Here is an 11,350-nt window from a genome sequence, read left to right as displayed (position 1 = left end):
TTTAAATTCTGAATTTTTTTTCCAAACACGGCCTCAGAAGGCATCTTCCTGTAACTTAAACCCCTCATTCCATGTCCTGAAATGCAAAAAAAGAAATATCTTTGGCTTTCTTCTGCAGGGTCCATTATTTGAAGACTGGCCTTCTCTTCTAAGGCTGAAGATGGCCAGCTCCTTCAATCTCTTCCTAAACCTTGGCTTGTAACCCCTCAGTCATATTCAAAGCTCTTTTCTGAAGCTGTTCCCGTTTCTCTGAGGCCTTCATAACCTGTGGGGCCCAGAAATGCACCCATGCTTCAAAAACAAGATGACCTACAAAAAATAACCCAACCCTGACAAGTAGCAGAACTCAGAAATAGGTCTATGAAGATCAGAGGTTAGGAGGTTAGAGAAATAAGGAGGACTTTCCTGGCATTTAGAAGAATTAATCAAAGGAACTACTTGTCGGTGCTCCATCACTGGAAGTTTTGAAACAAGAGATTGGACAACCATTTGCCTGGAATGGTAGAGGGTTTCCAGCCTGAGCAGGGATTGGACTAGAACAGGGGTCTCCAACCTTGGTCACTTTAAGACTTGTGGACTTCAACTCCCAGAGTTGAAGTCCACAAGTCTTAAAGTGGCCAAGTTGGAGACCCCTGGACTAGAAGACCTCCAAGGTCCCTTCCAATTCTTTATTCTGGTTCCGTTCTCAAGTTAGATGGATCAGAAGGTCAGATGAGGCCATCAGATCCACCTTTTTATTCTCGCTGAGGAATCCAAATTGAAGCCTCCTCAGATGGTCATAGTGCAGCCCCTGAAATATAATGATGAGAAGTCCGTTGTCTCTCTGGCCAACTGGTTTCACAGTCAAGGGGTTCTTATTATGAGGAAGGGTCAGTAAAGTGTAGTTCCTATAATTTGAACCCATTGTGTGGCTCCTTACACTTGGGCATGAGTGAGAACAGCTCCAGACCTCAAGGCATCTCACAAAGGCACCCCACACTGGACCAGCCTCTTCTCCTCCTCCTCCATCACCACCTCCTTATCAAAGAGCAGAACCTCTACAGGATAGACCTCCAAATGGTTGTCCAATCCTGCACGCATTCCAGAAGGACATCACCAAGAGGTCTAAAATGAGAAGAACGGACACCAACCTCTGGGTCTCAGGGAAGGTCCCTTTCCAGTCAGAGACCACTGCGGTCTCTGCCCTGTGAATTTGAATCCTTTAGATAACTCCCAGATCTGCCATGAGCCTTGATGGTAGTGAAGGCCATCTACTGTGAGATGGTGGGCTTCCTTGGGCAATTTTTAGGCCATTGGGAGAACAGATTGCTGGATAGGAAGGGCAGAGTTTATGTTGAGGGGAGAGGAGGGGAAGGGAGGGGACGGCAGAAGAGGGAGGGAGGGAGGAAGGGGAGGGAAGAGAGAAGGAGGGAAGGAAGGAAAGAAAGGAGGGAGGGAGGGGAGGGAAGAGAGAAGGAGGGAAGGAAGGAAGGAAGGAAGGAAGGAAGGAAGGAAGGAAGGAAGGAAGGAAGGAAGAAAGAAAGAAAGAGGAGGAGGGAGGGACGGAGGGGAGGGAGGGAAGAGAGAAAGAGGGAAGGAAGGAAAGAGGAAAGAAAGGAGGAGGGAGGGAAGGAAGGAAGAGAGAGGAGTGAAGGAAGGAAAGAAAAAGAAAGGAGGGAGGAGGGGGAGAGGAAGGAAGGGAGGGATGGGAGGGAAGGAAGGAAGAAGACAGAAAGAAGAGAGGAGGTGGTAAGAAGAAAGACAAGGAGGGAGAGAAAAAGGAAGGTGGGAGAGAAGGAAGGGAGGAGGGAGGAAAAGAGAGAGGGAGGGAGGGAAGGGAAAGGGAAATTGACTACTGGAAGAATCAAGACAAAAGGAGAATTTTTTATTCACAACTCTTAATCCAACATTGGCATTCCTATCATGAGACGTAGCGCTGGCCATCAGCTTGGTTGGCTTCCATCAAGGCTTGGACCAACTCATGGCAGTCTAGAGAATCCAGAGCCTTGATGGCATGGGACCACCACTCAAGGCCATCTATGAGAAGACTGGGAACGTCCATGCCCAGTTGGTTGCTTGGCTTTTGGGAGAAGAGGCTGCTGGAGGAGAAGGACGGGGTCCCATCAGGAGGATGCGGCTTCTGCTCTGATGTTGGGCCTCTTGCTGGTCCCTCTACCTGGGCTCCTGGAGGGTGACTGCCCTAGACCCAAAGCCAAATGAAATCGGGGTTCTCAGGACAGACCTTCCCAACACAAAGACCAGCAGGGAGGTCCACAAGGCGTGTGGTCCACATGTCGGTTGGTACCAAATGTGCCTTGAGATACCTTGCTGGCCACCATCTTGGCTTTTCAGACACCATCTGGTGGACATCTGCAAAATCCACAGAGTGGACACCAGGAACACTGGAGGTTTTTAAGAAGAGAGAGGACAGACTTCTGTCTGAAATGGTCTAGGGTCTCCTGCTTGAGCGGGGTGGTGATAGACTAAAAGACCTTCAAGATCCCCTCCGACTCTGTTATTCTAGCTTAGACCACCGAGGTCAAGAGCTTCCCGTGAAGCAACAGTGGTCTAGTTTCCAGTCATTGTGTCAATGGATGAAGGTGTGGACCACCTTAAGGTTTATTCAAGTGTCCACCATGAAGGTCAGTTTTGGCCTCGGTTGAGACCTTCATTCCCTCTCTCGCCACCTGTTGAAGACGTCACAAACAGAACAGGCACCAGCAGCAGCCAATGGGGCGTTGGAGGGGCGGAGCCTGAAACTCCCAGACAATTGTGGCCCAGAAAGGGGAGGAGCTCCCACCTGGCAGAGAAAAGGGGTGGGTTCTGATAGCTGATTGACAGCAGCTGGAATTGTGAAGCACTCTGTGACAGAGCTACGGGGGTGGGACTTAAGCCAGAGGGAGCCAATCAGGTGGGACCTTGGGCTTGAAGGGCTGCTGAGAATTAGAATTGGGTGGCAGTTAATGCTCTGAACAATGGGGGCACCTACAGGAAGGAATTGAGGGAGGGGGCACCCTGCGGGTCTGTCTCCCCCTCTTTTCGGCCCTGGAAGAGAAGAATGTTGGGTGCTTGGCTGCTGCTGCTTTGGGTCTTCTTCAGACTAGGTGGGTAGAAATACTTGGAGTGGGTGGCAAGGAGTCCAGACTGGGTGTGTGTGTGGGGGGGGAAGAGCACCTGAACTACAACTCCCAGAAGCCAGGCAGCCAGGCTCAAGTTGAGGGATATTGGGAGTTGTAGTTCCGCCCATCTGTGGAGGCTCGGGGGTCTCTTATGCCCAGCTCCAAACTCGGAGTTGGTGCCACTGGCTTGTAGGATTGGAAGGAATAAACCGAGCGAGAGGCCTCTGAGCATCTGCAGAGTGGCTTCCCAGCGCCAGAAGAAGTAAATCCGCTCCTGCTTTACCTGTTTGCATAGTCTTTGTAACTAATCCTGGACCTTTAGATCCCAAAATACCTACAGGAGGTAGGCTGTTCCAGCTGCCTGTCTATCTATCCATCTATCATCCATCTTCTAATCCATTTTCTATCATCTATCATTTATGTATTATTTATGTATCTTTTATCTGTCAGTTATCTTCTACCTAATCTATCACAGCTATGTTTTCTATATATTATCTGTCATCTTTTAATATATCTATAGTATCTATTTTTCATCTATCTATCCATCCATCACCTATCAATCATCTATCTATCTATCTATCTATCTATCTATCTATCTATCTATCTATCTATCTATCTATCTATCCATCCATCCATCCATCCATCCATCTATCTATCTATCTATCTATCTATCTATCTATCTATCTATCTATCTATCCATCCATCCATCCATCCATCCATCTAACCTATCTATCGATCTTCTATCTATCTATCTATCTATCTATCTATCCATCTATCTATCCATCTATCGATCTTCTATCTATCTATCTATCTATCTATCTATCTATCTATCTATCTATCTGTCCATCCATCTATCTATCCTATCGATCGATCGATCTATCTATCTATCTATCTATCTATCTATCTATCTATCATCTATCTATCTATCTATCTATCTATCTATCTATCTATCTATCTATCTATCTATCTATCTATCTATCTATCCCTCTATCCTATCTATCTATCTATCTGTCCATCTATCTATCCTATCTGTCTATCTGTCTATCTATATCTATCTATCTATCTATCTATCTATCCATCTATCTATCTATCTATCTATCTATCTATCTATCTATCTATCTATCTATCTATCTATCTATCTATCTATCTATCCATCCATCCATCCATCCATCCATCTATTCTATCTATCTATCTATCTATCTATCTATCTATCTATCTATCTATCCTATCTATCTTCTATCATCTATCTATCTGTCTGTCTATCTATCTATCTATTCTATTCTATTCTATTCCATCAATTTATCTATTTCATAGAATCCTAGGGCTGGAAGGGACCTCAGAGATCATTGAGTCCAACCCCGTGTCCAAGCAGAAGTCCTTATACCATCTCAGACCAGTGTTTGTCCGTCTCAGTCATAAAGGCAGCACCAGGTTTTTCCATCTGCCTGTGTCAAGAAGAGGCAGAGAGACATTTTACTCACAGCCCTGAGTAGTGGATGTGAGCTGGTGACTGGGCTGGGGTCCTCCCGAGGCTATCCATCCCACCCCTCTGCCATGTTAACTTGGGACTAGGCCACTTTTGTTCCTTTCTTTCTAGGATCGATGGAAGATCCCAGCTACCTTTATTCAGAAGTGACTGTACCCACGTTGCTGGAACAGCCCATTGCTGCCTTGAGTAAGGTAATCCAGATGAAGCTTCACCATTTGAATGGCTGCCTGACTCTGGCTAGTAAGGAAAATCCTTTGATGGTTTAAGAGGGGCTTTCCCCATCCCACATCCATTCAGACAACATGCACTGAAGCGCCTCTGATCACAGACCCATTAATGCTCACAAAGGCTGGGGCTGATGGGAACGGTAGTTGACGATACCAAGTCCCTCTGAGGACAGCTAGCAAATGGTTTGTGAGGTGATAATGGATGGCAACCAGGACAAAGCCAGGATTGGCGTGGAGAAACCAGCGTTTCTCACTCTGAGCACCGTTAAGAGGTGTGGACGTCATGTCCCAGAATTCCCCAGGCAGCAAGGGTTGAACTGGTGCTCTCTGAGCTTTGTGCTCTCTGAGCTTGGTGGTTTCCTTGCAGACGTTTCATGACCCAACTAGGTAACATCATCAGTGATGCGAGTGGAGTGAGGAGAGGAAGAGGAAGAGGAGGAGGGGAGGAGGAGGAGGAGGAGGAAAGGAGTGTGGGGTCCTTGGTGCTGTCTTGAGTTTGGCTGTTTCCTTGCAGATGTTTCTTAACCAACTAGGGCAGGGGTCTCCAACCTTGGTCCCTTTAAGACTTGTGGACTTCAACTCCCAGAGTTCCTCAGCCAGCTTTGCTCAGCAGCAAAGCTGGCTGAGGAACTCTGGGAGTTGAAGTCCACAAATCTTAAAGGGACCAAGGTTGGAGACCCCTGCCCTAGAGCAAAGCTGGCTGAGGAACCCTGGGAGTTGAAGTCCCCAAGTCTTAAAGGGACCAAGGTTGGAGACCCCTGCCCTAGAGCAAAGCTGGCTGAGGAACTCTGGGAGTTGAAGTCCACAGGTCTTAAAGGGACCAAGGTTGGAGACCCCTGCCCTAGAGAAAAGCTGGCTGAGAAACTCTGGGAGTTGAAGTCCACAAGTCTTAAAGGGGCCAAGGTTGGAGACCCCTGCCCTAGAGCAAAGCTGGCTGAGGAACTCTGGGAGTTGAAGTCCACAAGTCTTAAAGGGACCAAGGTTGGAGACCCCTGCCCTAGAGCAAAGCTGGCTGAGGAACTCTGGGAGTTGAAGTCCACAAATCTTAAAGGGACCAAGGTTGGAGACCCCTGCCCTAGAGCAAAGCTGGCTGAGGAACCCTGGGAGTTGAAGTCCCCAAGTCTTAAAGGGACCAAGGTTGGAGACCCCTGCCCTAGAGCAAAGCTGGCTGAGGAACTCTGGGAGTTGAAGTCCCCAAGTCTTAAAGGGACCAAGGTTGGAGACCCCTGCCCTAGAACAAAGCTGGCTGAGGAACTCTGGGAGTTGAAGCCCACAAGTCTTAAAGGGACCGAGGTTGGAGACCCCTGCCCTAGAGCAAAGCTGGCTGAGGAACTCTGGGAGTTGAAGTCCACAAGTCTTAAAGGGACCGAGGTTGGAGATCCCTGCCCTAGAGCAAAGCTGGCTGAGGAACTCTGGGAGTTGAACTCCACAAGTCTTAAAGGGACCAAGGTTGGAGACCCCTGCCCTAGAGCAAAGCTGGCTGAGGAACTCTGGGAGTTGAAGTCCCCAAGTCTTAAAGGGACCAAGGTTGGAGACCCCTGCCCTAGAGCAAAGCTGGCTGAGGAACTCTGGGAGTTGAAGTCCACAAGTCTTAAAGGGACCAAGGTTGGAGACCCCTGCCCTAGAGCAAAGCTGGCTGAGGAACTCTGGGAGTTGAAGTCCACAAGTCTTAAAGGGACCAAGGTTGGAGACCCCTGCCCTAGAGCAAAGCTGGCTGAGGAACTCTGGGAGTTGAAGTCCACAAGTCTTAAAGGGACCAAGATTGGAGACCCCTGCCCTAGAGCAAAGCTGGCTGAGGAACTCTGGGAGTTGAAGTCCCCAAGTCTTAAAGGGACCAAGGTTGGAGACCCCTGCCCTAGAGCAAAGCTGGCTGAGGAACTCTGGGAGTTGAAGTCCCCAAGTCTTAAAGGGACCAAGGTTGGAGACCCCTGCCCTAGAGCAAAGCTGGCTGAGGAACTCTGGGAGTTGAAGTCCCCAAGTCTTAAAGGGGCCAAGGTTGGAGACCCCTGCCCTAGAGCAAAGCTGGCTGAGGAACTCTGGGAGTTGAAGTCCACAAGTCTTAAAGGGACCAAGGTTGTAGACCCCTGGCCTAGACCCAGATAAGCAGGGATTAACTCCAAACAATCAAACAGTCTGCCAAGAAGAAAACTCCACCTACACCAACACTGACAGCTCAAGCAATTTTGTATAAATAGAGAGCAAAACCCCCAACTCTCCGTCGCATTGATAATGTAACCTAGTCAGGTAATGAAACATCTGAAGGAAAACAACCAAACTCAGAGACCACCAAGGACTTTGCAGCTCTCTTCCTCCTCTTCCTCCTCCTCCTCCTTTCCACAACCCCCCCTTCCCTTCTAGCACTGATGACGTTCCCTAGCTGGGTCACGAAACGTCTCCAAGAAAACCACTCAGCTCCAGAGAGTAGCAAGGACCCCACAATCTTTGGGGCTCATATTGCGAGCCTTCGATGAACATCCTCCATCGATACAGAATGGCAAGGGTTTAAATATACATGTTTTTTTTTTTTGTACGTTCCAGAAAGAAATATCCTACCTGATGAAAATTGAAGGCGTTCATAGGATTCTCCATCTTTATCAGAGGTAAATGGTTACTGCCAGCTTCCTCCGGGCGTTGAGGGGAAGGACCTTCATTTGGAAGCTCTGACCTGGGCTGCCTCTTCATGCCCACATCTGTATTCTGTTGCTGAGTCAAAGAGCAGCAGCTCCCTTCATGGTTCTGTCTTCTCATATGCAGGTCCTTTGTCGTTCAAAATATGCCTATTTACTCTCTGGATTTAAAAGGGGTGAAAACTATCCAGCATCCTAAACCAAGAGTAAGTCACCCTGTTATAACATGCGGGCTTCTCCCTCTCCCTCTCTATGATCATCATCTATCAATCATCTCTACCTGTCCATCCCTATATTTTGGTTATTATTATTTATTTTTATTTGCATTTATATCCCGCCCTCCTCCGAAGACTCAGGGCGGCTTACACTATGTCAAGCAATAGTCTTCATCCTAGTTGTATATTTATATACAAAGTCAACTTTTATTGCCCCCAATCTGGGTCCTCATTTTATCTACCTTATAAAGGATGGAAGGCTGAGTCAACCTTGGGCCTGGTGGGACTAGAACCTGCAGTAATTGCAGGCAGCTGCTGTTAATAACAGACTGCATTAGCAGTCTGAGCCACAGAGGCCCCTATTAGTTTTTCCTCTGGACCTACCAACGGTTTATCTAATCGTTGTGGTTCGATATCGAACCCATATTCTCCTGCGTCCTTTTTATATTCTAGATTGTAACTGCAGGTATGGCCACCAATCCATAAATATTCCCCATTTCCTTTAACTCCTGATTGTTTTGGAGTTCGTTTTTATTTTATTTTTATTTATTTATTTATTTGTCAATCATATACAAGGTAACAGGAAAAAGTATAAACATAACTTGGATACCTGAAAAGAGTAGGTAAAAAAGGAATATTAGGACAGGGGCGGTAGGCACCGCAGATTTCTTTTTTTATTTATTTGCATTTATATCCCGCCCTTCTCCAAAGGCTCAGGGTGGCTTACACTATGTCAAGCAATAGTCTTCATCCATTTGTATATTATATACAAAGTCAACTTTTATTGCCCCCAACAATCTGGGTCCTCATTTTACCTACCTTATAAAGGATGGAAGGCTGAGTCAACCTTGGGCCTGGTGGGACTTGAACCTCCAGTAATTGCAAGCAGCTACTGTTAATAACAGACTGGTGCACTTATGCACGCCCCTTACAGACCTCTTAGGAATGGGGTGAGGTCTACCGTAGACAGTCTAATCTTAAAGTTAATGCATGCAGGTAGTACATTCCAGGCACTGACCACTCAGTTACTGAAGTCATATTTTCTGCAATCGAGTCTGGAGCAGTTTACCTTGAGTTTGTATCTATTGTGTGTTCGTGTATTATTGCGGTTGAAGCCGAAGTAGTCATTGACAGGTAGGGTGTTGTGGCAGATAATTTTATGTACTATGCCTAGTTTCCCTTGCTTCTCTAAGATTTCCTTATATCTGAGCAGTTGGCCTACATCTAGGGTATTGGGGTGGATGCCATATTCTAAGTGTGGTCCTACCAACGCATTATAAACTCTCTTGCCACTCTGTGCCCACCCCCCAAATGCCCGCTAATCACATTTGGAGTAGCCTTTCTCTCTCCCTTTCCCCTTCTCTCTGTGCAGATAGACTGCTATTACAGTGGATACGTGGAAGACCTGCCCAGTTCGGACGTGGTCATCTCCACCTGCAACGGTCTTTGGTAACAGCTCGGTTGCGGGGGTCCCGTGTCTTGCAAAGATGGACCTGATCGAGAGGGTGGGGGTGCGGGTGGGGGGAGAGACAGCTGGGTCTTGAATGCTGAGGCTGGCTCAGCCTGGAAAGTTGCGAGCCGGATCAATCTGGAGAAGAAGTGAAATTCACGGAGGCTGAGCAATGGGGCCCACCTGAAATACCTTTTACCCAGCCTTGGAAAGCAGACGATTTCTTGTGCGATAAACTCCCCATCCTTTTAAACTCTCTGATATCATCAACCCACTAGGGAGGCCAGGCCGTGAAATCAGCTGCAGAAGAAAATTAGGAGTGTTTTAGTCATTAAAACATTTAATATTCCAGTATTTGAGGGGCTGCTACAAAGAAGAGGGGATCAGCTTGTTTTCCAAAACACCAGAAGGCAAGAACTTCCCTTCCTTTCCTTTCCCTTCCCTTTCTCCCTCCCTCCTTCCTTCCCTCCCTCCCTCCCTCTCACTTGTCTGCCTTCCTTCCTTCCCTCCTTCCTTTCTTCCTTCCTCCCTCCCTCCCCCCTCCTTCCTTCCCTTCCTTCCTTTCCTTCCTTCCTCTATTTCTTTGCTTCCTTCCTTCTTTGCTTCCTTCCTTCCTTCCTCTTTTTCCTTGAGTTTTGCTCAAGACTCATGATTTAATTAGGGCATCCATCAGAACCCTCCCTCCCTTTCTTCCTTCTTTCCTTCCTTCCTTCCTTCCTTCTTTCCTTCCTTCTTTCCTTCCTTCCTTTCCGTCCTTCCTCTGTTTCCTTGAGCTTTGCTCAAGACTCATGATTTAATTAGGGCATCCATCAGAACCCTCCCTTCCTTTCTTTCTTCTTTCCTTCCTTCCTTCTTTCTTTCCTTCCTTCTTTCCTTCCTTCCTTCCTTTCTGTCCTTCCTCTGTTTCCTTGAGCTTTGCTCAAGACTCATGATTTAATTAGGGCATCAGAACCCTCCCTTCCCCCTTCCTTCTTTCCTTCCTTCCTTCCTTCCTTCCTTCCTTCCTTCCTTCCTTCCTTCCTTCCTTCCTTCTTTCTTTGCTTGCTTCCCTGCTTGCTTGCTTCCTTCTTCCCCCACTCCTCCTCCTCTCCCTCCGTCCTTCTTCCTTCCCTTTTTTCTCTTCCTAAGGCAGTTGCTGTTGCCCCATTTTACGACTGTTCTTGCCACAGTCATTATGTAAATCACTGCACTGGTTAAGGCAATCCGGCTTCCCCATTGACTTTGCAAAAGGGGCTCACATGACCCCAGGACGTTGCGACCGTCATAAATGCGAACCGGTTGGCCCACATCCAAAAGTTGATGCTGCAATGGTTGTGAATGGAGATATCGGTGGTCAGTCCCCTTTTTCAGTGCCGCTCGAATTTCGAACGGTCACTAAACGAATGGCCGTAAGTGGAGGACCTCCATCGGTGGCGGGAGGGGACCCTCTTTTTGAACTCTCCCTCTCCTTCTCAAATGCTCAGGGGACACATCCAGATCGGAAATCTGATGTACACAATCCAGCCCATCGAAAACTTCACCGGGTTCAGGCACCTCCTCTATCGCAAGGCTCCGGAGCTGCATCCTCCCTGCCGAGGGACGGTGGTGGACGCGATGGGCCCGAGGGTCCCTCCCATGGTCAACACCCCAGGGACCAAGGACATCATTGTAAGCCTTTCTCCTCCCCGTTCAGGAGGGGAGCCCGTGGTTCTCCCCTTGGGAAGTTTTTAAGAGGCGTGGAATTCAACTGATTTGAGTTTTTTTTTTAATATAAATAATTTAAGGTGATGAATCTTATACTCCCCCCCCCTTCTATTTTCCTCACCCTACAACAACAACCCTGTGAGGTGGGTTGTCTGAGAGGGAAGAAGTGGCCCAAACTCACACAGCTGGCAAAGGAGGGACTAGAACTCGCCATCTCCTGCCGATTGGCCCAAAGTCATCCAGTCAGATTTGGTGTCTAAAGCAGGGACTAGAACTCACCGTCTCCTGGTGATTGGCCCAAAGTCACCCAGCCGGCTTTCATGCCTAAGGTGGAACTAGAACTCACCATTACCTGGTGATTGACCCAAAGTAATTCAACTGGCTTTCATTCCTAAGGCAGGACTAGAATTCCCTGTCTGCTGGTGACTGGCCCAAAGTCACCCAGCTAATGTTCATGGCTAAAGTGGGACTAGAACTTACCATCTCCTAGTGATTGACCCAAAGTCACCCAGCAAGATTGGTGTATAAGGCAGGACTAGAACCCCTTGTCTCCTGGTGATT

The sequence above is a fragment of the Ahaetulla prasina genome, chromosome 5, assembly GCF_028640845.1.
Source record: "Ahaetulla prasina isolate Xishuangbanna chromosome 5, ASM2864084v1, whole genome shotgun sequence".
In the NCBI taxonomy this organism is placed as follows: domain Eukaryota; kingdom Metazoa; phylum Chordata; class Lepidosauria; order Squamata; family Colubridae; genus Ahaetulla; species Ahaetulla prasina.
The sequence above is the reverse complement of the archived record's forward strand: the minus strand, read 5'-3'. Positions refer to the sequence as shown.